This window comes from Pungitius pungitius, unplaced genomic scaffold (assembly GCF_949316345.1).
Source record: "Pungitius pungitius unplaced genomic scaffold, fPunPun2.1 scaffold_28, whole genome shotgun sequence".
Classification (NCBI taxonomy): Eukaryota; Metazoa; Chordata; class Actinopteri; order Perciformes; family Gasterosteidae; genus Pungitius; species Pungitius pungitius.
This window is the reverse complement of record NW_026909895.1, coordinates 586,362-607,634: the sequence shown is the minus strand read 5'-3', so window position 1 is coordinate 607,634 and position 21,273 is coordinate 586,362. Positions and strand designations below refer to the sequence as shown.

General features: G+C 45.4%; 46 non-coding genes across 46 annotated transcripts; all 46 read right to left on the bottom strand.

Annotated features, from left to right (window-relative positions):
- Positions 1-273: 273 nt before the first annotated feature.
- LOC134121737 (5S ribosomal RNA) lies at positions 274-392 on the bottom strand. The gene has a single exon (XR_009953278.1). It is a non-coding gene; the product is annotated as a 5S ribosomal RNA (ribosomal RNA).
- A 344-nt stretch (positions 393-736) lies between these two features.
- On the bottom strand, positions 737-855 carry LOC134121018 (5S ribosomal RNA). The gene has a single exon (XR_009952561.1). It is a non-coding gene; the product is annotated as a 5S ribosomal RNA (ribosomal RNA).
- Positions 856-1,194: 339 nt separating this feature from the next.
- On the bottom strand, positions 1,195-1,313 carry LOC134121736 (5S ribosomal RNA). Its single transcript, XR_009953277.1, has one exon. It is a non-coding gene; the product is annotated as a 5S ribosomal RNA (ribosomal RNA).
- Positions 1,314-1,657: 344 nt separating this feature from the next.
- Positions 1,658-1,776, bottom strand: LOC134121493 (5S ribosomal RNA). Its single transcript, XR_009953034.1, has one exon. It is a non-coding gene; the product is annotated as a 5S ribosomal RNA (ribosomal RNA).
- A 339-nt stretch (positions 1,777-2,115) lies between these two features.
- LOC134121610 (5S ribosomal RNA) lies at positions 2,116-2,234 on the bottom strand. The gene has a single exon (XR_009953151.1). It is a non-coding gene; the product is annotated as a 5S ribosomal RNA (ribosomal RNA).
- Positions 2,235-2,578: 344 nt separating this feature from the next.
- LOC134121017 (5S ribosomal RNA) lies at positions 2,579-2,697 on the bottom strand. The gene has a single exon (XR_009952560.1). It is a non-coding gene; the product is annotated as a 5S ribosomal RNA (ribosomal RNA).
- Positions 2,698-3,036: 339 nt separating this feature from the next.
- Positions 3,037-3,155, bottom strand: LOC134121735 (5S ribosomal RNA). The gene has a single exon (XR_009953276.1). It is a non-coding gene; the product is annotated as a 5S ribosomal RNA (ribosomal RNA).
- Positions 3,156-3,499: 344 nt separating this feature from the next.
- Positions 3,500-3,618, bottom strand: LOC134121016 (5S ribosomal RNA). Its single transcript, XR_009952559.1, has one exon. It is a non-coding gene; the product is annotated as a 5S ribosomal RNA (ribosomal RNA).
- Positions 3,619-3,957: 339 nt separating this feature from the next.
- Positions 3,958-4,076, bottom strand: LOC134121896 (5S ribosomal RNA). The gene has a single exon (XR_009953437.1). It is a non-coding gene; the product is annotated as a 5S ribosomal RNA (ribosomal RNA).
- A 344-nt stretch (positions 4,077-4,420) lies between these two features.
- LOC134121526 (5S ribosomal RNA) lies at positions 4,421-4,539 on the bottom strand. The gene has a single exon (XR_009953067.1). It is a non-coding gene; the product is annotated as a 5S ribosomal RNA (ribosomal RNA).
- A 339-nt stretch (positions 4,540-4,878) lies between these two features.
- Positions 4,879-4,997, bottom strand: LOC134121733 (5S ribosomal RNA). The gene has a single exon (XR_009953274.1). It is a non-coding gene; the product is annotated as a 5S ribosomal RNA (ribosomal RNA).
- A 344-nt stretch (positions 4,998-5,341) lies between these two features.
- Positions 5,342-5,460, bottom strand: LOC134121015 (5S ribosomal RNA). Its single transcript, XR_009952558.1, has one exon. It is a non-coding gene; the product is annotated as a 5S ribosomal RNA (ribosomal RNA).
- Positions 5,461-5,799: 339 nt separating this feature from the next.
- Positions 5,800-5,918, bottom strand: LOC134121895 (5S ribosomal RNA). Its single transcript, XR_009953436.1, has one exon. It is a non-coding gene; the product is annotated as a 5S ribosomal RNA (ribosomal RNA).
- Positions 5,919-6,262: 344 nt separating this feature from the next.
- LOC134121876 (5S ribosomal RNA) lies at positions 6,263-6,381 on the bottom strand. Its single transcript, XR_009953417.1, has one exon. It is a non-coding gene; the product is annotated as a 5S ribosomal RNA (ribosomal RNA).
- A 339-nt stretch (positions 6,382-6,720) lies between these two features.
- LOC134121732 (5S ribosomal RNA) lies at positions 6,721-6,839 on the bottom strand. The gene has a single exon (XR_009953273.1). It is a non-coding gene; the product is annotated as a 5S ribosomal RNA (ribosomal RNA).
- Positions 6,840-7,183: 344 nt separating this feature from the next.
- On the bottom strand, positions 7,184-7,302 carry LOC134121014 (5S ribosomal RNA). Its single transcript, XR_009952557.1, has one exon. It is a non-coding gene; the product is annotated as a 5S ribosomal RNA (ribosomal RNA).
- A 339-nt stretch (positions 7,303-7,641) lies between these two features.
- Positions 7,642-7,760, bottom strand: LOC134121013 (5S ribosomal RNA). The gene has a single exon (XR_009952556.1). It is a non-coding gene; the product is annotated as a 5S ribosomal RNA (ribosomal RNA).
- A 344-nt stretch (positions 7,761-8,104) lies between these two features.
- On the bottom strand, positions 8,105-8,223 carry LOC134121492 (5S ribosomal RNA). The gene has a single exon (XR_009953033.1). It is a non-coding gene; the product is annotated as a 5S ribosomal RNA (ribosomal RNA).
- A 339-nt stretch (positions 8,224-8,562) lies between these two features.
- On the bottom strand, positions 8,563-8,681 carry LOC134121894 (5S ribosomal RNA). Its single transcript, XR_009953435.1, has one exon. It is a non-coding gene; the product is annotated as a 5S ribosomal RNA (ribosomal RNA).
- Positions 8,682-9,025: 344 nt separating this feature from the next.
- Positions 9,026-9,144, bottom strand: LOC134121525 (5S ribosomal RNA). Its single transcript, XR_009953066.1, has one exon. It is a non-coding gene; the product is annotated as a 5S ribosomal RNA (ribosomal RNA).
- A 339-nt stretch (positions 9,145-9,483) lies between these two features.
- Positions 9,484-9,602, bottom strand: LOC134121731 (5S ribosomal RNA). Its single transcript, XR_009953272.1, has one exon. It is a non-coding gene; the product is annotated as a 5S ribosomal RNA (ribosomal RNA).
- Positions 9,603-9,946: 344 nt separating this feature from the next.
- Positions 9,947-10,065, bottom strand: LOC134121012 (5S ribosomal RNA). Its single transcript, XR_009952555.1, has one exon. It is a non-coding gene; the product is annotated as a 5S ribosomal RNA (ribosomal RNA).
- A 339-nt stretch (positions 10,066-10,404) lies between these two features.
- LOC134121730 (5S ribosomal RNA) lies at positions 10,405-10,523 on the bottom strand. The gene has a single exon (XR_009953271.1). It is a non-coding gene; the product is annotated as a 5S ribosomal RNA (ribosomal RNA).
- A 344-nt stretch (positions 10,524-10,867) lies between these two features.
- Positions 10,868-10,986, bottom strand: LOC134121491 (5S ribosomal RNA). Its single transcript, XR_009953032.1, has one exon. It is a non-coding gene; the product is annotated as a 5S ribosomal RNA (ribosomal RNA).
- Positions 10,987-11,325: 339 nt separating this feature from the next.
- On the bottom strand, positions 11,326-11,444 carry LOC134121893 (5S ribosomal RNA). Its single transcript, XR_009953434.1, has one exon. It is a non-coding gene; the product is annotated as a 5S ribosomal RNA (ribosomal RNA).
- A 344-nt stretch (positions 11,445-11,788) lies between these two features.
- On the bottom strand, positions 11,789-11,907 carry LOC134121892 (5S ribosomal RNA). Its single transcript, XR_009953433.1, has one exon. It is a non-coding gene; the product is annotated as a 5S ribosomal RNA (ribosomal RNA).
- A 339-nt stretch (positions 11,908-12,246) lies between these two features.
- LOC134121891 (5S ribosomal RNA) lies at positions 12,247-12,365 on the bottom strand. Its single transcript, XR_009953432.1, has one exon. It is a non-coding gene; the product is annotated as a 5S ribosomal RNA (ribosomal RNA).
- A 344-nt stretch (positions 12,366-12,709) lies between these two features.
- On the bottom strand, positions 12,710-12,828 carry LOC134121524 (5S ribosomal RNA). Its single transcript, XR_009953065.1, has one exon. It is a non-coding gene; the product is annotated as a 5S ribosomal RNA (ribosomal RNA).
- A 339-nt stretch (positions 12,829-13,167) lies between these two features.
- LOC134121729 (5S ribosomal RNA) lies at positions 13,168-13,286 on the bottom strand. Its single transcript, XR_009953270.1, has one exon. It is a non-coding gene; the product is annotated as a 5S ribosomal RNA (ribosomal RNA).
- A 344-nt stretch (positions 13,287-13,630) lies between these two features.
- LOC134121011 (5S ribosomal RNA) lies at positions 13,631-13,749 on the bottom strand. The gene has a single exon (XR_009952554.1). It is a non-coding gene; the product is annotated as a 5S ribosomal RNA (ribosomal RNA).
- A 339-nt stretch (positions 13,750-14,088) lies between these two features.
- On the bottom strand, positions 14,089-14,207 carry LOC134121728 (5S ribosomal RNA). Its single transcript, XR_009953269.1, has one exon. It is a non-coding gene; the product is annotated as a 5S ribosomal RNA (ribosomal RNA).
- A 344-nt stretch (positions 14,208-14,551) lies between these two features.
- Positions 14,552-14,670, bottom strand: LOC134121489 (5S ribosomal RNA). Its single transcript, XR_009953030.1, has one exon. It is a non-coding gene; the product is annotated as a 5S ribosomal RNA (ribosomal RNA).
- Positions 14,671-15,009: 339 nt separating this feature from the next.
- On the bottom strand, positions 15,010-15,128 carry LOC134122228 (5S ribosomal RNA). Its single transcript, XR_009953769.1, has one exon. It is a non-coding gene; the product is annotated as a 5S ribosomal RNA (ribosomal RNA).
- Positions 15,129-15,472: 344 nt separating this feature from the next.
- Positions 15,473-15,591, bottom strand: LOC134121488 (5S ribosomal RNA). The gene has a single exon (XR_009953029.1). It is a non-coding gene; the product is annotated as a 5S ribosomal RNA (ribosomal RNA).
- A 339-nt stretch (positions 15,592-15,930) lies between these two features.
- Positions 15,931-16,049, bottom strand: LOC134121609 (5S ribosomal RNA). The gene has a single exon (XR_009953150.1). It is a non-coding gene; the product is annotated as a 5S ribosomal RNA (ribosomal RNA).
- A 344-nt stretch (positions 16,050-16,393) lies between these two features.
- LOC134121009 (5S ribosomal RNA) lies at positions 16,394-16,512 on the bottom strand. Its single transcript, XR_009952552.1, has one exon. It is a non-coding gene; the product is annotated as a 5S ribosomal RNA (ribosomal RNA).
- Positions 16,513-16,851: 339 nt separating this feature from the next.
- Positions 16,852-16,970, bottom strand: LOC134121727 (5S ribosomal RNA). The gene has a single exon (XR_009953268.1). It is a non-coding gene; the product is annotated as a 5S ribosomal RNA (ribosomal RNA).
- Positions 16,971-17,314: 344 nt separating this feature from the next.
- On the bottom strand, positions 17,315-17,433 carry LOC134121008 (5S ribosomal RNA). The gene has a single exon (XR_009952551.1). It is a non-coding gene; the product is annotated as a 5S ribosomal RNA (ribosomal RNA).
- A 339-nt stretch (positions 17,434-17,772) lies between these two features.
- LOC134121889 (5S ribosomal RNA) lies at positions 17,773-17,891 on the bottom strand. Its single transcript, XR_009953430.1, has one exon. It is a non-coding gene; the product is annotated as a 5S ribosomal RNA (ribosomal RNA).
- Positions 17,892-18,235: 344 nt separating this feature from the next.
- Positions 18,236-18,354, bottom strand: LOC134121522 (5S ribosomal RNA). The gene has a single exon (XR_009953063.1). It is a non-coding gene; the product is annotated as a 5S ribosomal RNA (ribosomal RNA).
- Positions 18,355-18,693: 339 nt separating this feature from the next.
- LOC134121726 (5S ribosomal RNA) lies at positions 18,694-18,812 on the bottom strand. The gene has a single exon (XR_009953267.1). It is a non-coding gene; the product is annotated as a 5S ribosomal RNA (ribosomal RNA).
- A 344-nt stretch (positions 18,813-19,156) lies between these two features.
- Positions 19,157-19,275, bottom strand: LOC134121007 (5S ribosomal RNA). The gene has a single exon (XR_009952550.1). It is a non-coding gene; the product is annotated as a 5S ribosomal RNA (ribosomal RNA).
- Positions 19,276-19,614: 339 nt separating this feature from the next.
- LOC134121888 (5S ribosomal RNA) lies at positions 19,615-19,733 on the bottom strand. Its single transcript, XR_009953429.1, has one exon. It is a non-coding gene; the product is annotated as a 5S ribosomal RNA (ribosomal RNA).
- Positions 19,734-20,077: 344 nt separating this feature from the next.
- Positions 20,078-20,196, bottom strand: LOC134121875 (5S ribosomal RNA). The gene has a single exon (XR_009953416.1). It is a non-coding gene; the product is annotated as a 5S ribosomal RNA (ribosomal RNA).
- A 339-nt stretch (positions 20,197-20,535) lies between these two features.
- On the bottom strand, positions 20,536-20,654 carry LOC134121725 (5S ribosomal RNA). The gene has a single exon (XR_009953266.1). It is a non-coding gene; the product is annotated as a 5S ribosomal RNA (ribosomal RNA).
- A 344-nt stretch (positions 20,655-20,998) lies between these two features.
- Positions 20,999-21,117, bottom strand: LOC134121006 (5S ribosomal RNA). Its single transcript, XR_009952549.1, has one exon. It is a non-coding gene; the product is annotated as a 5S ribosomal RNA (ribosomal RNA).
- Between the last annotated feature and the right edge of the window lie 156 nt (positions 21,118-21,273).

The following is a 21,273-nucleotide window of genomic DNA, read 5'->3' as shown; positions in this document are numbered from 1 at the left end:
TCTTTGTGTGGGTTAAATAAGGGTATGCAAAGAAGGCTGTGACATCCCATGCCGAAAATTGGATGGACTAGAGAAGACCCGCCCAGGAGTCCCAGCCAATCGGTGAATGGCCATTGCAGTCCCCGCCACCTCAAATGGCCTGACGATGGTATGGACGTAAGCCACCTTTCATCTTCTTCCTATTGCATCTCTTCTACAATGTGAATTTTTTTTTACAATTGTGTAGGTGTACAATCTACGGCGCTGGGCGGCTTTCAGAGAGAGAAGTGAAAAAGCTTACGGCACCTGGGATTCCCAGGCGGTCTTCCATCCAGGTACTAACCAGGCCCTGCTCTGCTTAGCTTCCGAGATCAGACGAGATCGGGCGGAACCAGAGAGGTATGGACGTAAGCTGCTTTTCATCTTTTTCCTAATCCTTTAAAACGTGTCAAAGATAATCAGAAGTTTCTTTTTCTAAAATTGAAGCAGTTCTTAGCATTGGCAAGAGAGGTTCCTAAAGCCTGAAGGTAACTTTACTTTTCTTCACTGGCAATTCTAACATGTTGGGTTAGCACCTGTATTTCAACGGCTAAATTACAAACAACAGTATGCCAATCGTAAATGTTGACCAACACTAATTTAGCAATCATGAAACGGAATCATTTTGGATAATATTGTCTAATTTCCTTTCATATCCAACGTTAAAACAGGTGTACAATCTGCGGCGCTCGGCGGCTTTCGGAGAGAGAAGTGAAAAAGCTTACGGCACCTGGGATTCCCAGGCGGTCTTCCATCCAGGTACTAACCAGGCCCTGCTCTGCTTAGCTTCCGAGATCAGACGAGATCGGGCGGAACCAGAGAGGTATGGCCGTAAGCTGCTTTTTATCTTTTTCCTAATCCTTTATAATGCGTCAATGAATTATGACACGCCAGCCGTTGGCATCTTTGTGTGGGTTAAATAAGGGTATGCAAAGAAGGCTGTGACATCCCAAGCCGAAAATTGGATGGACTAGAGAAGACCCGCCCAGGAGTCCCAGCCAATCGGTGAATGGCCATTGCAGTCCCCGCCACCTCAAATGGCCTGACGATGGTACGGACGTAAGCCACCTTTCATCTTCTTCCTATTGCATCTCTTCTACAATGTGAATTTTTTTTTACAATTGTGTAGGTGTACAATTTACGGCGCTGGGCGGCTTTCAGAGAGAGAAGTGAAAAAGCTTACGGCACCTGGGATTCCCAGGCGGTCTTCCATCCAGGTACTAACCAGGCCCTGCTCTGCTTAGCTTCCGAGATCAGACGAGATCGGGCGGAACCAGAGAGGTATGGACGTAAGCTGCTTTTCATCTTTTTCTTAATCCTTTAAAACGTGTCAAAGATAATCAGAAGTTTCTTTTTCTAAAATTGAAGCAGTTCTTAGCATTGGCAAGAGAGGTTCCTAAAGCCTGAAGGTAACTTTACTTTTCTTCACTGGCAATTCTAACATGTTGGGTTAGCACCTGTATTTCAACGGCTAAATTACAAACAACAGTATGCCAATCGTAAATGTTGATCAACACTAATTTAGCAATCATGAAACGGAATCATTTTGGATAATATTGTCTAATTTCCTTTCATATCCAACGTTAAAACAGGTGTACAATCTGCGGCGCTCGGCGGCTTTCGGAGAGAGAAGTGAAAAAGCTTACGGCACCTGAGATTCCCAGGCGGTCTTCCATCCAGGTACTAACCAGGCCCTGCTCTGCTTAGCTTCCGAGATCAGACGAGATCGGGCGGAACCAGAGAGGTATGGCCGTAAGCTGCTTTTTATCTTTTTCCTAATCCTTTATAATGCGTCAATGAATTATGACACGCCAGCCGTTGGCATCTTTGAGTGGGTTAAATAAGGGTATGCAAAGAAGGCTGTGACATCCCATGCCGAAAATTGGATGGACTAGAGAAGACCCGCCCAGGAGTCCCAGCCAATCGGTGAATGGCCATTGCAGTCCCCGCCACCTCAAATGGCCTGACGATGGTACGGACGTAAGCCACCTTTCATCTTCTTCCTATTGCATCTCTTCTACAATGTGAAATTTTTTTTACAATTGTGTAGGTGTACAATCTACGGCGCTGGGCGGCTTTCAGAGAGAGAAGTGAAAAAGCTTACGGCACCTGGGATTCCCAGGCGGTCTTCCATCCAGGTACTAACCAGGCCCTGCTCTGCTTAGCTTCCGAGAACAGACGAGATCGGGCGGAACCAGAGAGGTATGGCCGTAAGCTGCTTTTCATCTTTTTCCTAATCCTTTAAAACGTGTCAAAGATAATCAGAAGTTTCTTTTTCTAAAATTGAAGCAGTTCTTAGCATTGGCAAGAGAGGTTCCTAAAGCCTGAAGGTAACTTTACTTTTCTTCACTGGCAATTCTAACATGTTGGGTTAGCACCTGTATTTCAACGGCTAAATTACAAACAACAGTATGCCAATCGTAAATGTTGACCAACACTAATTTAGCAATCATGAAACGGAATCATTTTGGATAATATTGTCTAATTTCCTTTCATATCCAACGTTAAAACAGGTGTACAATCTGCGGCGCTCGGCGGCTTTCGGAGAGAGAAGTGAAAAAGCTTACGGCACCTGGGATTCCCAGGCGGTCTTCCATCCAGGTACTAACCAGGCCCTGCTCTGCTTAGCTTCCGAGATCAGACGAGATCGGGCGGAACCAGAGAGGTATGGCCGTAAGCTGCTTTTTATCTTTTTCCTAATCCTTTATAATGCGTCAATGAATTATGACACGCCTGCCGTTGGCATCTTTGTGTGGGTTAAATAAGGGTATGCAAAGAAGGCTGTGACATCCCATGCCGAAAATTGGATGGACTAGAGAAGACCCGCCCAGGAGTCCCAGCCAATCGGTGAATGGCCATTGCAGTCCCCGCCACCTCAAATGGCCTGACGATGGTATGGACGTAAGCCACCTTTCATCTTCTTCCTATTGCATCTCTTCTACAATGTGAATTTTTTTTTACAATTGTGTAGGTGTACAATCTACGGCGCTGGGCGGCTTTCAGAGAGAGAAGTGAAAAAGCTTACGGCACCTGGGATTCCCAGGCGGTCTTCCATCCAGGTACTAACCAGGCCCTGCTCTGCTTAGCTTCCGAGATCAGACGAGATCGGGCGGAACCAGAGAGGTATGGACGTAAGCTGCTTTTCATCTTTTTCCTAATCCTTTAAAACGTGTCAAAGATAATCAGAAGTTTCTTTTTCTAAAATTGAAGCAGTTCTTAGCATTGGCAAGAGAGGTTCCTAAAGCCTGAAGGTAACTTTACTTTTCTTCACTGGCAATTCTAACATGTTGGGTTAGCACCTGTATTTCAACGGCTAAATTACAAACAACAGTATGCCAATGGTAAATGTTGACCAACACTAATTTAGCAATCATGAAACGGAATCATTTTGGATAATATTGTCTAATTTCCTTTCATATCCAACGTTAAAACAGGTGTACAATCTGCGGCGCTCGGCGGCTTTCGGAGAGAGAAGTGAAAAAGCTTACGGCACCTGGGATTCCCAGGCGGTCTTCCATCCAGGTACTAACCAGGCCCTGCTCTGCTTAGCTTCCGAGATCAGACGAGATCGGGCGGAACCAGAGAGGTATGGCCGTAAGCTGCTTTTTATCTTTTTCCTAATCCTTTATAATGCGTCAATGAATTATGACACGCCTGCCGTTGGCATCTTTGTGTGGGTTAAATAAGGGTATGCAAAGAAGGCTGTGACATCCCATGCCGAAAATTGGATGGACTAGAGAAGACCCGCCCAGGAGTCCCAGCCAATCGGTGAATGGCCATTGCAGTCCCCGCCACCTCAAATGGCCTGACGATGGTATGGACGTAAGCCACCTTTCATCTTCTTCCTATTGCATCTCTTCTACAATGTGATTTTTTTTTTACAATTGTGTAGGTGTACAATCTACGGCGCTGGGCGGCTTTCAGAGAGAGAAGTTAAAAAGCTTACGGCACCTGGGATTCCCAGGCGGTCTTCCATCCAGGTACTAACCAGGCCCTGCTCTGCTTAGCTTCCGAGATCAGACCAGATCGGGCGGAACCAGAGAGGTATGGCCGTAAGCTGCTTTTCATCTTTTTCCTAATCCTTTAAAACGTGTCAAAGATAATCAGAAGTTTCTTTTTCTAAAATTGAAGCAGTTCTTAGCATTGGCAAGAGAGGTTCCTGAAGCCTGAAGGTAACTTTACTTTTCTTCACTGGCAATTCTAACATGTTGGGTTAGCACCTGTATTTCAACGGCTAAATTACAAACAACAGTATGCCAATCGTAAATGTTGACCAACACTAATTTAGCAATCATGAAACGGAATCATTTTGGATAATATTGTCTAATTTCCTTTCATATCCAACGTTAAAACAGGTGTACAATCTGCGGCGCTCGGCGGCTTTCGGAGAGAGAAGTGAAAAAGCTTACGGCACCTGGGATTCCCAGGCGGTCTTCCATCCAGGTACTAACCAGGCCCTGCTCTGCTTAGCTTCCGAGATCAGACGAGATCAGGCGGAACCAGAGAGGTATGGCCGTAAGCTGCTTTTTATCTTTTTCCTAATCCTTTATAATGCGTCAATGAATTATGACACGCCTGCCGTTGGCATCTTTGTGTGGGTTAAATAAGGGTATGCAAAGAAGGCTGTGACATCCCATGCCGAAAATTGGATGGACTAGAGAAGACCCGCCCAGGAGTCCCAGCCAATCGGTGAATGGCCATTGCAGTCCCCGCCACCTCAAATGGCCTGACGATGGTATGGACGTAAGCCACCTTTCATCTTCTTCCTATTGCATCTCTTCTACAATGTGAATTTTTTTTTACAATTGTGTAGGTGTACAATCTACGGCGCTGGGCGGCTTTCAGAGAGAGAAGTGAAAAAGCTTACGGCACCTGGGATTCCCAGGCGGTCTTCCATCCAGGTACTAACCAGGCCCTGCTCTGCTTAGCTTCCGAGATCAGACGAGATCGGGCGGAACCAGAGAGGTATGGACGTAAGCTGCTTTTCATCTTTTTCCTAATCCTTTAAAACGTGTCAAAGATAATCAGAAGTTTCTTTTTCTAAAATTGAAGCAGTTCTTAGCATTGGCAAGAGAGGTTCCTAAAGCCTGAAGGTAACTTTACTTTTCTTCACTGGCAATTCTAACATGTTGGGTTAGCACCTGTATTTCAACGGCTAAATTACAAACAACAGTATGCCAATCGTAAATGTTGACCAACACTAATTTAGCAATCATGAAACGGAATCATTTTGGATAATATTGTCTAATTTCCTTTCATATCCAACGTTAAAACAGGTGTACAATCTGCGGCGCTCGGCGGCTTTCGGAGAGAGAAGTGAAAAAGCTTACGGCACCTGGGATTCCCAGGCGGTCTTCCATCCAGGTACTAACCAGGCCCTGCTCTGCTTAGCTTCCGAGATCAGACGAGATCGGGCGGAACCAGAGAGGTATGGCCGTAAGCTGCTTTTTATCTTTTTCCTAATCCTTTATAATGCGTCAATGAATTATGACACGCCTGCCGTTGGCATCTTTGTGTGGGTTAAATAAGGGTATGCAAAGAAGGCTGTGACATCCCATGCCGAAAATTGGATGGACTAGAGAAGACCCGCCCAGGAGTCCCAGCCAATCGGTGAATGGCCATTGCAGTCCCCGCCACCTCAAATGGCCTGACGATGGTATGGACGTAAGCCACCTTTCATCTTCTTCCTATTGCATCTCTTCTACAATGTGAATTTTTTTTTACAATTGTGTAGGTGTACAATCTACGGCGCTGGGCGGCTTTCAGAGAGAGAAGTTAAAAAGCTTACGGCACCTGGGATTCCCAGGCGGTCTTCCATCCAGGTACTAACCAGGCCCTGCTCTGCTTAGCTTCCGAGATCAGACCAGATCGGGCGGAACCAGAGAGGTATGGCCGTAAGCTGCTTTTCATCTTTTTCCTAATCCTTTAAAACGTGTCAAAGATAATCAGAAGTTTCTTTTTCTAAAATTGAAGCAGTTCTTAGCATTGGCAAGAGAGGTTCCTAAAGCCTGAAGGTAACTTTACTTTTCTTCACTGGCAATTCTAACATGTTGGGTTAGCACCTGTATTTCAACGGCTAAATTACAAACAACAGTATGCCAATAGTAAATGTTGACCAACACTAATTTAGCAATCATGAAACGGAATCATTTTGGATAATATTGTCTAATTTCCTTTCATATCCAACGTTAAAACAGGTGTACAATCTGCGGCGCTCGGCGGCTTTCGGAGAGAGAAGTGAAAAAGCTTACGGCACCTAAGATTCCCAGGCGGTCTTCCATCCAGGTACTAACCAGGCCCTGCTCTGCTTAGCTTCCGAGATCAGACGAGATCGGGCGGAACCAGAGAGGTATGGCCGTAAGCTGCTTTTTATCTTTTTCCTAATCCTTTATAATGCGTCAATGAATTATGACACGCCTGCCGTTGGCATCTTTGTGTGGGTTAAATAAGGGTATGCAAAGAAGGCTGTGACATCCCATGCCGAAAATTGGATGGACTAGAGAAGACCCGCCCAGGAGTCCCAGCCAATCGGTGAATGGCCATTGCAGTCCCCGCCACCTCAAATGGCCTGACGATGGTATGGACGTAAGCCACCTTTCATCTTCTTCCTATTGCATCTCTTCTACAATGTGAATTTTTTTTTACAATTGTGTAGGTGTACAATCTACGGCGCTGGGCGGCTTTCAGAGAGAGAAGTGAAAAAGCTTACGGCACCTGGGATTCCCAGGCGGTCTTCCATCCAGGTACTAACCAGGCCCTGCTCTGCTTAGCTTCCGAGATCAGACGAGATCGGGCGGAACCAGAGAGGTATGGACGTAAGCTGCTTTTCATCTTTTTCCTAATCCTTTAAAACGTGTCAAAGATAATCAGAAGTTTCTTTTTCTAAAATTGAAGCAGTTCTTAGCATTGGCAAGAGAGGTTCCTAAAGCCTGAAGGTAACTTTACTTTTCTTCACTGGCAATTCTAACATGTTGGGTTAGCACCTGTATTTCAACGGCTAAATTACAAACAACAGTATGCCAATGGTAAATGTTGACCAACACTAATTTAGCAATCATGAAACGGAATCATTTTGGATAATATTGTCTAATTTCCTTTCATATCCAACGTTAAAACAGGTGTACAATCTGCGGCGCTCGGCGGCTTTCGGAGAGAGAAGTGAAAAAGCTTACGGCACCTGGGATTCCCAGGCGGTCTTCCATCCAGGTACTAACCAGGCCCTGCTCTGCTTAGCTTCCGAGATCAGACGAGATCGGGCGGAACCAGAGAGGTATGGCCGTAAGCTGCTTTTTATCTTTTTCCTAATCCTTTATAATGCGTCAATGAATTATGACACGCCAGCCGTTGGCATCTTTGTGTGGGTTAAATAAGGGTATGCAAAGAAGGCTGTGACATCCCAAGCCGAAAATTGGATGGACTAGAGAAGACCCGCCCAGGAGTCCCAGCCAATCGGTGAATGGCCATTGCAGTCCCCGCCACCTCAAATGGCCTGACGATGGTACGGACGTAAGCCACCTTTCATCTTCTTCCTATTGCATCTCTTCTACAATGTGAATTTTTTTTTACAATTGTGTAGGTGTACAATCTACGGCGCTGGGCGGCTTTCAGAGAGAGAAGTTAAAAAGCTTACGGCACCTGGGATTCCCAGGCGGTCTTCCATCCAGGTACTAACCAGGCCCTGCTCTGCTTAGCTTCCGAGATCAGACGAGATCGGGCGGAACCAGAGAGGTATGGCCGTAAGCTGCTTTTCATCTTTTTCCTAATCCTTTAAAACGTGTCAAAGATAATCAGAAGTTTCTTTTTCTAAAATTGAAGCAGTTCTTAGCATTGGCAAGAGAGGTTCCTAAAGCCTGAAGGTAACTTTACTTTTCTTCACTGGCAATTCTAACATGTTGGGTTAGCACCTGTATTTCAACGGCTAAATTACAAACAACAGTATGCCAATCGTAAATGTTGATCAACACTAATTTAGCAATCATGAAACGGAATCATTTTGGATAATATTGTCTAATTTCCTTTCATATCCAACGTTAAAACAGGTGTACAATCTGCGGCGCTCGGCGGCTTTCGGAGAGAGAAGTGAAAAAGCTTACGGCACCTGAGATTCCCAGGCGGTCTTCCATCCAGGTACTAACCAGGCCCTGCTCTGCTTAGCTTCCGAGATCAGACGAGATCGGGCGGAACCAGAGAGGTATGGCCGTAAGCTGCTTTTTATCTTTTTCCTAATCCTTTATAATGCGTCAATGAATTATGACACGCCAGCCGTTGGCATCTTTGAGTGGGTTAAATAAGGGTATGCAAAGAAGGCTGTGACATCCCATGCCGAAAATTGGATGGACTAGAGAAGACCCGCCCAGGAGTCCCAGCCAATCGGTGAATGGCCATTGCAGTCCCCGCCACCTCAAATGGCCTGACGATGGTACGGACGTAAGCCACCTTTCATCTTCTTCCTATTGCATCTCTTCTACAATGTGATTTTTTTTTTACAATTGTGTAGGTGTACAATCTACGGCGCTGGGCGGCTTTCAGAGAGAGAAGTTAAAAAGCTTACGGCACCTGGGATTCCCAGGCGGTCTTCCATCCAGGTACTAACCAGGCCCTGCTCTGCTTAGCTTCCGAGATCAGACCAGATCGGGCGGAACCAGAGAGGTATGGCCGTAAGCTGCTTTTCATCTTTTTCCTAATCCTTTAAAACGTGTCAAAGATAATCAGAAGTTTCTTTTTCTAAAATTGAAGCAGTTGTTAGCATTGGCAAGAGAGGTTCCTAAAGCCTGAAGGTAACTTTACTTTTCTTCACTGGCAATTCTAACATGTTGGGTTAGCACCTGTATTTCAACGGCTAAATTACAAACAACAGTATGCCAATCGTAAATGTTGACCAACACTAATTTAGCAATCATGAAACGGAATCATTTTGGATAATATTGTCTAATTTCCTTTCATATCCAACGTTAAAACAGGTGTACAATCTGCAGCGCTCGGCGGCTTTCGGAGAGAGAAGTGAAAAAGCTTACGGCACCTGGGATTCCCAGGCGGTCTTCCATCCAGGTACTAACCAGGCCCTGCTCTGCTTAGCTTCCGAGATCAGACGAGATCAGGCGGAACCAGAGAGGTATGGCCGTAAGCTGCTTTTTATCTTTTTCCTAATCCTTTATAATGCGTCAATGAATTATGACACGCCTGCCGTTGGCATCTTTGTGTGGGTTAAATAAGGGTATGCAAAGAAGGCTGTGACATCCCATGCCGAAAATTGGATGGACTAGAGAAGACCCGCCCAGGAGTCCCAGCCAATCGGTGAATGGCCATTGCAGTCCCCGCCACCTCAAATGGCCTGACGATGGTATGGACGTAAGCCACCTTTCATCTTCTTCCTATTGCATCTCTTCTACAATGTGAATTTTTTTTTACAATTGTGTAGGTGTACAATCTACGGCGCTGGGCGGCTTTCAGAGAGAGAAGTGAAAAAGCTTACGGCACCTGGGATTCCCAGGCGGTCTTCCATCCAGGTACTAACCAGGCCCTGCTCTGCTTAGCTTCCGAGATCAGACGAGATCGGGCGGAACCAGAGAGGTATGGACGTAAGCTGCTTTTCATCTTTTTCCTAATCCTTTAAAACGTGTCAAAGATAATCAGAAGTTTCTTTTTCTAAAATTGAAGCAGTTCTTAGCATTGGCAAGAGAGGTTCCTAAAGCCTGAAGGTAACTTTACTTTTCTTCACTGGCAATTCTAACATGTTGGGTTAGCACCTGTATTTCAACGGCTAAATTACAAACAACAGTATGCCAATCGTAAATGTTGACCAACACTAATTTAGCAATCATGAAACGGAATCATTTTGGATAATATTGTCTAATTTCCTTTCATATCCAACGTTAAAACAGGTGTACAATCTGCGGCGCTCGGCGGCTTTCGGAGAGAGAAGTGAAAAAGCTTACGGCACCTGGGATTCCCAGGCGGTCTTCCATCCAGGTACTAACCAGGCCCTGCTCTGCTTAGCTTCCGAGATCAGACGAGATCGGGCGGAACCAGAGAGGTATGGCCGTAAGCTGCTTTTTATCTTTTTCCTAATCCTTTATAATGCGTCAATGAATTATGACACGCCTGCCGTTGGCATCTTTGTGTGGGTTAAATAAGGGTATGCAAAGAAGGCTGTGACATCCCATGCCGAAAATTGGATGGACTAGAGAAGACCCGCCCAGGAGTCCCAGCCAATCGGTGAATGGCCATTGCAGTCCCCGCCACCTCAAATGGCCTGACGATGGTATGGACGTAAGCCACCTTTCATCTTCTTCCTATTGCATCTCTTCTACAATGTGAATTTTTTTTTACAATTGTGTAGGTGTACAATCTACGGCGCTGGGCGGCTTTCAGAGAGAGAAGTGAAAAAGCTTACGGCACCTGGGATTCCCAGGCGGTCTTCCATCCAGGTACTAACCAGGCCCTGCTCTGCTTAGCTTCCGAGATCAGACGAGATCGGGCGGAACCAGAGAGGTATGGACGTAAGCTGCTTTTCATCTTTTTCCTAATCCTTTAAAACGTGTCAAAGATAATCAGAAGTTTCTTTTTCTAAAATTGAAGCAGTTCTTAGCATTGGCAAGAGAGGTTCCTAAAGCCTGAAGGTAACTTTACTTTTCTTCACTGGCAATTCTAACATGTTGGGTTAGCACCTGTATTTCAACGGCTAAATTACAAACAACAGTATGCCAATGGTAAATGTTGACCAACACTAATTTAGCAATCATGAAACGGAATCATTTTGGATAATATTGTCTAATTTCCTTTCATATCCAACGTTAAAACAGGTGTACAATCTGCGGCGCTCGGCGGCTTTCGGAGAGAGAAGTGAAAAAGCTTACGGCACCTGAGATTCCCAGGCGGTCTTCCATCCAGGTACTAACCAGGCCCTGCTCTGCTTAGCTTCCGAGATCAGACGAGATCGGGCGGAACCAGAGAGGTATGGCCGTAAGCTGCTTTTTATCTTTTTCCTAATCCTTTATAATGCGTCAATGAATTATGACACGCCAGCCGTTGGCATCTTTGAGTGGGTTAAATAAGGGTATGCAAAGAAGGCTGTGACATCCCATGCCGAAAATTGGATGGACTAGAGAAGACCCGCCCAGGAGTCCCAGCCAATCGGTGAATGGCCATTGCAGTCCCCGCCACCTCAAATGGCCTGACGATGGTACGGACGTAAGCCACCTTTCATCTTCTTCCTATTGCATCTCTTCTACAATGTGATTTTTTTTTTACAATTGTGTAGGTGTACAATCTACGGCGCTGGGCGGCTTTCAGAGAGAGAAGTTAAAAAGCTTACGGCACCTGGGATTCCCAGGCGGTCTTCCATCCAGGTACTAACCAGGCCCTGCTCTGCTTAGCTTCCGAGATCAGACCAGATCGGGCGGAACCAGAGAGGTATGGCCGTAAGCTGCTTTTCATCTTTTTCCTAATCCTTTAAAACGTGTCAAAGATAATCAGAAGTTTCTTTTTCTAAAATTGAAGCAGTTGTTAGCATTGGCAAGAGAGGTTCCTAAAGCCTGAAGGTAACTTTACTTTTCTTCACTGGCAATTCTAACATGTTGGGTTAGCACCTGTATTTCAACGGCTAAATTACAAACAACAGTATGCCAATCGTAAATGTTGACCAACACTAATTTAGCAATCATGAAACGGAATCATTTTGGATAATATTGTCTAATTTCCTTTCATATCCAACGTTAAAACAGGTGTACAATCTGCAGCGCTCGGCGGCTTTCGGAGAGAGAAGTGAAAAAGCTTACGGCACCTGGGATTCCCAGGCGGTCTTCCATCCAGGTACTAACCAGGCCCTGCTCTGCTTAGCTTCCGAGATCAGACCAGATCGGGCGGAACCAGAGAGGTATGGCCGTAAGCTGCTTTTTATCTTTTTCCTAATCCTTTATAATGCGTCAATGAATTATGACACGCCTGCCGTTGGCATCTTTGTGTGGGTTAAATAAGGGTATGCAAAGAAGGCTGTGACATCCCATGCCGAAAATTGGATGGACTAGAGAAGACCCGCCCAGGAGTCCCAGCCAATCGGTGAATGGCCATTGCAGTCCCCGCCACCTCAAATGGCCTGACGATGGTATGGACGTAAGCCACCTTTCATCTTCTTCCTATTGCATCTCTTCTACAATGTGAATTTTTTTTTACAATTGTGTAGGTGTACAATCTACGGCGCTGGGCGGCTTTCAGAGAGAGAAGTGAAAAAGCTTACGGCACCTGGGATTCCCAGGCGGTCTTCCATCCAGGTACTAACCAGGCCCTGCTCTGCTTAGCTTCCGAGATCAGACCAGATCGGGCGGAACCAGAGAGGTATGGCCGTAAGCTGCTTTTCATCTTTTTCCTAATCCTTTAAAACGTGTCAAAGATAATCAGAAGTTTCTTTTTCTAAAATTGAAGCAGTTCTTAGCATTGGCAAGAGAGGTTCCTGAAGCCTGAAGGTAACTTTACTTTTCTTCACTGGCAATTCTAACATGTTGGGTTAGCACCTGTATTTCAACGGCTAAATTACAAACAACAGTATGCCAATCGTAAATGTTGACCAACACTAATTTAGCAATCATGAAACGGAATCATTTTGGATAATATTGTCTAATTTCCTTTCATATCCAACGTTAAAACAGGTGTACAATCTGCGGCGCTCGGCGGCTTTCGGAGAGAGAAGTGAAAAAGCTTACGGCACCTGGGATTCCCAGGCGGTCTTCCATCCAGGTACTAACCAGGCCCTGCTCTGCTTAGCTTCCGAGATCAGACGAGATCAGGCGGAACCAGAGAGGTATGGCCGTAAGCTGCTTTTTATCTTTTTCCTAATCCTTTATAATGCGTCAATGAATTATGACACGCCTGCCGTTGGCATCTTTGTGTGGGTTAAATAAGGGTATGCAAAGAAGGCTGTGACATCCCATGCCGAAAATTGGATGGACTAGAGAAGACCCGCCCAGGAGTCCCAGCCAATCGGTGAATGGCCATTGCAGTCCCCGCCACCTCAAATGGCCTGACGATGGTATGGACGTAAGCCACCTTTCATCTTCTTCCTATTGCATCTCTTCTACAATGTGAATTTTTTTTTACAATTGTGTAGGTGTACAATCTACGGCGCTGGGCGGCTTTCAGAGAGAGAAGTGAAAAAGCTTACGGCACCTGGGATTCCCAGGCGGTCTTCCATCCAGGTACTAACCAGGCCCTGCTCTGCTTAGCTTCCGAGATCAGACGAGATCGGGCGGAACCAGAGAGGTATGGACGTAAGCTGCTTTTCATCTTTTTCCTAATCCTTTAAAACGTGTCAAAGATAATCAGAAGTTTCTTTTTCTAAAATTGAAGCAGTTCTTAGCATTGGCAAGAGAGGTTCCTAAAGCCTGAAGGTAACTTTACTTTTCTTCACTGGCAATTCTAACATGTTGGGTTAGCACCTGTATTTCAACGGCTAAATTACAAACAACAGTATGCCAATCGTAAATGTTGACCAACACTAATTTAGCAATCATGAAACGGAATCATTTTGGATAATATTGTCTAATTTCCTTTCATATCCAACGTTAAAACAGGTGTACAATCTGCGGCGCTCGGCGGCTTTCGGAGAGAGAAGTGAAAAAGCTTACGGCACCTGGGATTCCCAGGCGGTCTTCCATCCAGGTACTAACCAGGCCCTGCTCTGCTTAGCTTCCGAGATCAGACGAGATCGGGCGGAACCAGAGAGGTATGGCCGTAAGCTGCTTTTTATCTTTTTCCTAATCCTTTATAATGCGTCAATGAATTATGACACGCCAGCCGTTGGCATCTTTGTGTGGGTTAAATAAGGGTATGCAAAGAAGGCTGTGACATCCCAAGCCGAAAATTGGATGGACTAGAGAAGACCCGCCCAGGAGTCCCAGCCAATCGGTGAATGGCCATTGCAGTCCCCGCCACCTCAAATGGCCTGACGATGGTACGGACGTAAGCCACCTTTCATCTTCTTCCTATTGCATCTCTTCTACAATGTGAATTTTTTTTTACAATTGTGTAGGTGTACAATTTACGGCGCTGGGCGGCTTTCAGAGAGAGAAGTGAAAAAGCTTACGGCACCTGGGATTCCCAGGCGGTCTTCCATCCAGGTACTAACCAGGCCCTGCTCTGCTTAGCTTCCGAGATCAGACGAGATCGGGCGGAACCAGAGAGGTATGGACGTAAGCTGCTTTTCATCTTTTTCTTAATCCTTTAAAACGTGTCAAAGATAATCAGAAGTTTCTTTTTCTAAAATTGAAGCAGTTCTTAGCATTGGCAAGAGAGGTTCCTAAAGCCTGAAGGTAACTTTACTTTTCTTCACTGGCAATTCTAACATGTTGGGTTAGCACCTGTATTTCAACGGCTAAATTACAAACAACAGTATGCCAATCGTAAATGTTGATCAACACTAATTTAGCAATCATGAAACGGAATCATTTTGGATAATATTGTCTAATTTCCTTTCATATCCAACGTTAAAACAGGTGTACAATCTGCGGCGCTCGGCGGCTTTCGGAGAGAGAAGTGAAAAAGCTTACGGCACCTGAGATTCCCAGGCGGTCTTCCATCCAGGTACTAACCAGGCCCTGCTCTGCTTAGCTTCCGAGATCAGACGAGATCGGGCGGAACCAGAGAGGTATGGCCGTAAGCTGCTTTTTATCTTTTTCCTAATCCTTTATAATGCGTCAATGAATTATGACACGCCAGCCGTTGGCATCTTTGAGTGGGTTAAATAAGGGTATGCAAAGAAGGCTGTGACATCCCATGCCGAAAATTGGATGGACTAGAGAAGACCCGCCCAGGAGTCCCAGCCAATCGGTGAATGGCCATTGCAGTCCCCGCCACCTCAAATGGCCTGACGATGGTACGGACGTAAGCCACCTTTCATCTTCTTCCTATTGCATCTCTTCTACAATGTGAAATTTTTTTTACAATTGTGTAGGTGTACAATCTACGGCGCTGGGCGGCTTTCAGAGAGAGAAGTGAAAAAGCTTACGGCACCTGGGATTCCCAGGCGGTCTTCCATCCAGGTACTAACCAGGCCCTGCTCTGCTTAGCTTCCGAGAACAGACGAGATCGGGCGGAACCAGAGAGGTATGGACGTAAGCTGCTTTTCATCTTTTTCTTAATCCTTTAAAACGTGTCAAAGATAATCAGAAGTTTCTTTTTCTAAAATTGAAGCAGTTCTTAGCATTGGCAAGAGAGGTTCCTAAAGCCTGAAGGTAACTTTACTTTTCTTCACTGGCAATTCTAACATGTTGGGTTAGCACCTGTATTTCAACGGCTAAATTACAAACAACAGTATGCCAATCGTAAATGTTGATCAACACTAATTTAGCAATCATGAAACGGAATCATTTTGGATAATATTGTCTAATTTCCTTTCATATCCAACGTTAAAACAGGTGTACAATCTGCGGCGCTCGGCGGCTTTCGGAGAGAGAAGTGAAAAAGCTTACGGCACCTGAGATTCCCAGGCGGTCTTCCATCCAGGTACTAACCAGGCCCTGCTCTGCTTAGCTTCCGAGATCAGACGAGATCGGGCGGAACCAGAGAGGTATGGCCGTAAGCTGCTTTTTATCTTTTTCCTAATCCTTTATAATGCGTCAATGAATTATGACACGCCAGCCGTTGGCATCTTTGAGTGGGTTAAATAAGGGTATGCAAAGAAGGCTGTGACATCCCATGCCGAAAATTGGATGGACTAGAGAAGACCCGCCCAGGAGTCCCAGCCAATCGGTGAATGGCCATTGCAGTCCCCGCCACCTCAAATGGCCTGACGATGGTACGGACGTAAGCCACCTTTCATCTTCTTCCTATTGCATCTCTTCTACAATGTGAAATTTTTTTTACAATTGTGTAGGTGTACAATCTACGGCGCTGGGCGGCTTTCAGAGAGAGAAGTGAAAAAGCTTACGGCACCTGGGATTCCCAGGCGGTCTTCCATCCAGGTACTAACCAGGCCCTGCTCTGCTTAGCTTCCGAGAACAGACGAGATCGGGCGGAACCAGAGAGGTATGGCCGTAAGCTGCTTTTCATCTTTTTCCTAATCCTTTAAAACGTGTCAAAGATAATCAGAAGTTTCTTTTTCTAAAATTGAAGCAGTTCTTAGCATTGGCAAGAGAGGTTCCTAAAGCCTGAAGGTAACTTTACTTTTCTTCACTGGCAATTCTAACATGTTGGGTTAGCACCTGTATTTCAACGGCTAAATTACAAACAACAGTATGCCAATCGTAAATGTTGACCAACACTAATTTAGCAATCATGAAACGGAATCATTTTGGATAATATTGTCTAATTTCCTTTCATATCCAACGTTAAAACAGGTGTACAATCTGCGGCGCTCGGCGGCTTTCGGAGAGAGAAGTGAAAAAGCTTACGGCACCTGGGATTCCCAGGCGGTCTTCCATCCAGGTACTAACCAGGCCCTGCTCTGCTTAGCTTCCGAGATCAGACGAGATCGGGCGGAACCAGAGAGGTATGGCCGTAAGCTGCTTTTTATCTTTTTCCTAATCCTTTATAATGCGTCAATGAATTATGACACGCCTGCCGTTGGCATCTTTGTGTGGGTTAAATAAGGGTATGCAAAGAAGGCTGTGACATCCCATGCCGAAAATTGGATGGACTAGAGAAGACCCGCCCAGGAGTCCCAGCCAATCGGTGAATGGCCATTGCAGTCCCCGCCACCTCAAATGGCCTGACGATGGTATGGACGTAAGCCACCTTTCATCTTCTTCCTATTGCATCTCTTCTACAATGTGAATTTTTTTTTACAATTGTGTAGGTGTACAATCTACGGCGCTGGGCGGCTTTCAGAGAGAGAAGTGAAAAAGCTTACGGCACCTGGGATTCCCAGGCGGTCTTCCATCCAGGTACTAACCAGGCCCTGCTCTGCTTAGCTTCCGAGATCAGACGAGATCGGGCGGAACCAGAGAGGTATGGACGTAAGCTGCTTTTCATCTTTTTCCTAATCCTTTAAAACGTGTCAAAGATAATCAGAAGTTTCTTTTTCTAAAATTGAAGCAGTTCTTAGCATTGGCAAGAGAGGTTCCTAAAGCCTGAAGGTAACTTTACTTTTCTTCACTGGCAATTCTAACATGTTGGGTTAGCACCTGTATTTCAACGGCTAAATTACAAACAACAGTATGCCAATGGTAAATGTTGACCAACACTAATTTAGCAATCATGAAACGGAATCATTTTGGATAATATTGTCTAATTTCCTTTCATATCCAACGTTAAAACAGGTGTACAATCTGCGGCGCTCGGCGGCTTTCGGAGAGAGAAGTGAAAAAGCTTACGGCACCTGGGATTCCCAGGCGGTCTTCCATCCAGGTACTAACCAGGCCCTGCTCTGCTTAGCTTCCGAGATCAGACGAGATCGGGCGGAACCAGAGAGGTATGGCCGTAAGCTGCTTTTTATCTTTTTCCTAATCCTTTATAATGCGTCAATGAATTATGACACGCCTGCCGTTGGCATCTTTGTGTGGGTTAAATAAGGGTATGCAAAGAAGGCTGTGACATCCCATGCCGAAAATTGGATGGACTAGAGAAGACCCGCCCAGGAGTCCCAGCCAATCGGTGAATGGCCATTGCAGTCCCCGCCACCTCAAATGGCCTGACGATGGTATGGACGTAAGCCACCTTTCATCTTCTTCCTATTGCATCTCTTCTACAATGTGATTTTTTTTTTACAATTGTGTAGGTGTACAATCTACGGCGCTGGGCGGCTTTCAGAGAGAGAAGTTAAAAAGCTTACGGCACCTGGGATTCCCAGGCGGTCTTCCATCCAGGTACTAACCAGGCCCTGCTCTGCTTAGCTTCCGAGATCAGACCAGATCGGGCGGAACCAGAGAGGTATGGCCGTAAGCTGCTTTTCATCTTTTTCCTAATCCTTTAAAACGTGTCAAAGATAATCAGAAGTTTCTTTTTCTAAAATTGAAGCAGTTCTTAGCATTGGCAAGAGAGGTTCCTGAAGCCTGAAGGTAACTTTACTTTTCTTCACTGGCAATTCTAACATGTTGGGTTAGCACCTGTATTTCAACGGCTAAATTACAAACAACAGTATGCCAATCGTAAATGTTGACCAACACTAATTTAGCAATCATGAAACGGAATCATTTTGGATAATATTGTCTAATTTCCTTTCATATCCAACGTTAAAACAGGTGTACAATCTGCGGCGCTCGGCGGCTTTCGGAGAGAGAAGTGAAAAAGCTTACGGCACCTGGGATTCCCAGGCGGTCTTCCATCCAGGTACTAACCAGGCCCTGCTCTGCTTAGCTTCCGAGATCAGACGAGATCAGGCGGAACCAGAGAGGTATGGCCGTAAGCTGCTTTTTATCTTTTTCCTAATCCTTTATAATGCGTCAATGAATTATGACACGCCTGCCGTTGGCATCTTTGTGTGGGTTAAATAAGGGTATGCAAAGAAGGCTGTGACATCCCATGCCGAAAATTGGATGGACTAGAGAAGACCCGCCCAGGAGTCCCAGCCAATCGGTGAATGGCCATTGCAGTCCCCGCCACCTCAAATGGCCTGACGATGGTATGGACGTAAGCCACCTTTCATCTTCTTCCTATTGCATCTCTTCTACAATGTGAATTTTTTTTTACAATTGTGTAGGTGTACAATCTACGGCGCTGGGCGGCTTTCAGAGAGAGAAGTGAAAAAGCTTACGGCACCTGGGATTCCCAGGCGGTCTTCCATCCAGGTACTAACCAGGCCCTGCTCTGCTTAGCTTCCGAGATCAGACGAGATCGGGCGGAACCAGAGAGGTATGGACGTAAGCTGCTTTTCATCTTTTTCCTAATCCTTTAAAACGTGTCAAAGATAATCAGAAGTTTCTTTTTCTAAAATTGAAGCAGTTCTTAGCATTGGCAAGAGAGGTTCCTAAAGCCTGAAGGTAACTTTACTTTTCTTCACTGGCAATTCTAACATGTTGGGTTAGCACCTGTATTTCAACGGCTAAATTACAAACAACAGTATGCCAATCGTAAATGTTGACCAACACTAATTTAGCAATCATGAAACGGAATCATTTTGGATAATATTGTCTAATTTCCTTTCATATCCAACGTTAAAACAGGTGTACAATCTGCGGCGCTCGGCGGCTTTCGGAGAGAGAAGTGAAAAAGCTTACGGCACCTGGGATTCCCAGGCGGTCTTCCATCCAGGTACTAACCAGGCCCTGCTCTGCTTAGCTTCCGAGATCAGACGAGATCGGGCGGAACCAGAGAGGTATGGCCGTAAGCTGCTTTTTATCTTTTTCCTAATCCTTTATAATGCGTCAATGAATTATGACACGCCTGCCGTTGGCATCTTTGTGTGGGTTAAATAAGGGTATGCAAAGAAGGCTGTGACATCCCATGCCGAAAATTGGATGGACTAGAGAAGACCCGCCCAGGAGTCCCAGCCAATCGGTGAATGGCCATTGCAGTCCCCGCCACCTCAAATGGCCTGACGATGGTATGGACGTAAGCCACCTTTCATCTTCTTCCTATTGCATCTCTTCTACAATGTGAATTTTTTTTTACAATTGTGTAGGTGTACAATCTACGGCGCTGGGCGGCTTTCAGAGAGAGAAGTTAAAAAGCTTACGGCACCTGGGATTCCCAGGCGGTCTTCCATCCAGGTACTAACCAGGCCCTGCTCTGCTTAGCTTCCGAGATCAGACCAGATCGGGCGGAACCAGAGAGGTATGGCCGTAAGCTGCTTTTCATCTTTTTCCTAATCCTTTAAAACGTGTCAAAGATAATCAGAAGTTTCTTTTTCTAAAATTGAAGCAGTTCTTAGCATTGGCAAGAGAGGTTCCTAAAGCCTGAAGGTAACTTTACTTTTCTTCACTGGCAATTCTAACATGTTGGGTTAGCACCTGTATTTCAACGGCTAAATTACAAACAACAGTATGCCAATAGTAAATGTTGACCAACACTAATTTAGCAATCATGAAACGGAATCATTTTGGATAATATTGTCTAATTTCCTTTCATATCCAACGTTAAAACAGGTGTACAATCTGCGGCGCTCGGCGGCTTTCGGAGAGAGAAGTGAAAAAGCTTACGGCACCTAAGATTCCCAGGCGGTCTTCCATCCAGGTACTAACCAGGCCCTGCTCTGCTTAGCTTCCGAGATCAGACGAGATCGGGCGGAACCAGAGAGGTATGGCCGTAAGCTGCTTTTTATCTTTTTCCTAATCCTTTATAATGCGTCAATGAATTATGACACGCCTGCCGTTGGCATCTTTGTGTGGGTTAAATAAGGGTATGCAAAGAAGGCTGTGACATCCCATGCCGAAAATTGGATGGACTAGAGAAGACCCGCCCAGGAGTCCCAGCCAATCGGTGAATGGCCATTGCAGTCCCCGCCACCTCAAATGGCCTGACGATGGTATGGACGTAAGCCACCTTTCATCTTCTTCCTATTGCATCTCTTCTACAATGTGAATTTTTTTTTACAATTGTGTAGGTGTACAATCTACGGCGCTGGGCGGCTTTCAGAGAGAGAAGTGAAAAAGCTTACGGCACCTGGGATTCCCAGGCGGTCTTCCATCCAGGTACTAACCAGGCCCTGCTCTGCTTAGCTTCCGAGATCAGACGAGATCGGGCGGAACCAGAGAGGTATGGACGTAAGCTGCTTTTCATCTTTTTCCTAATCCTTTAAAACGTGTCAAAGATAATCAGAAGTTTCTTTTTCTAAAATTGAAGCAGTTCTTAGCATTGGCAAGAGAGGTTCCTAAAGCCTGAAGGTAACTTTACTTTTCTTCACTGGCAATTCTAACATGTTGGGTTAGCACCTGTATTTCAACGGCTAAATTACAAACAACAGTATGCCAATGGTAAATGTTGACCAACACTAATTTAGCAATCATGAAACGGAATCATTTTGGATAATATTGTCTAATTTCCTTTCATATCCAACGTTAAAACAGGTGTACAATCTGCGGCGCTCGGCGGCTTTCGGAGAGAGAAGTGAAAAAGCTTACGGCACCTGGGATTCCCAGGCGGTCTTCCATCCAGGTACTAACCAGGCCCTGCTCTGCTTAGCTTCCGAGATCAGACGAGATCGGGCGGAACCAGAGAGGTATGGCCGTAAGCTGCTTTTTATCTTTTTCCTAATCCTTTATAATGCGTCAATGAATTATGACACGCCAGCCGTTGGCATCTTTGTGTGGGTTAAATAAGGGTATGCAAAGAAGGCTGTGACATCCCAAGCCGAAAATTGGATGGACTAGAGAAGACCCGCCCAGGAGT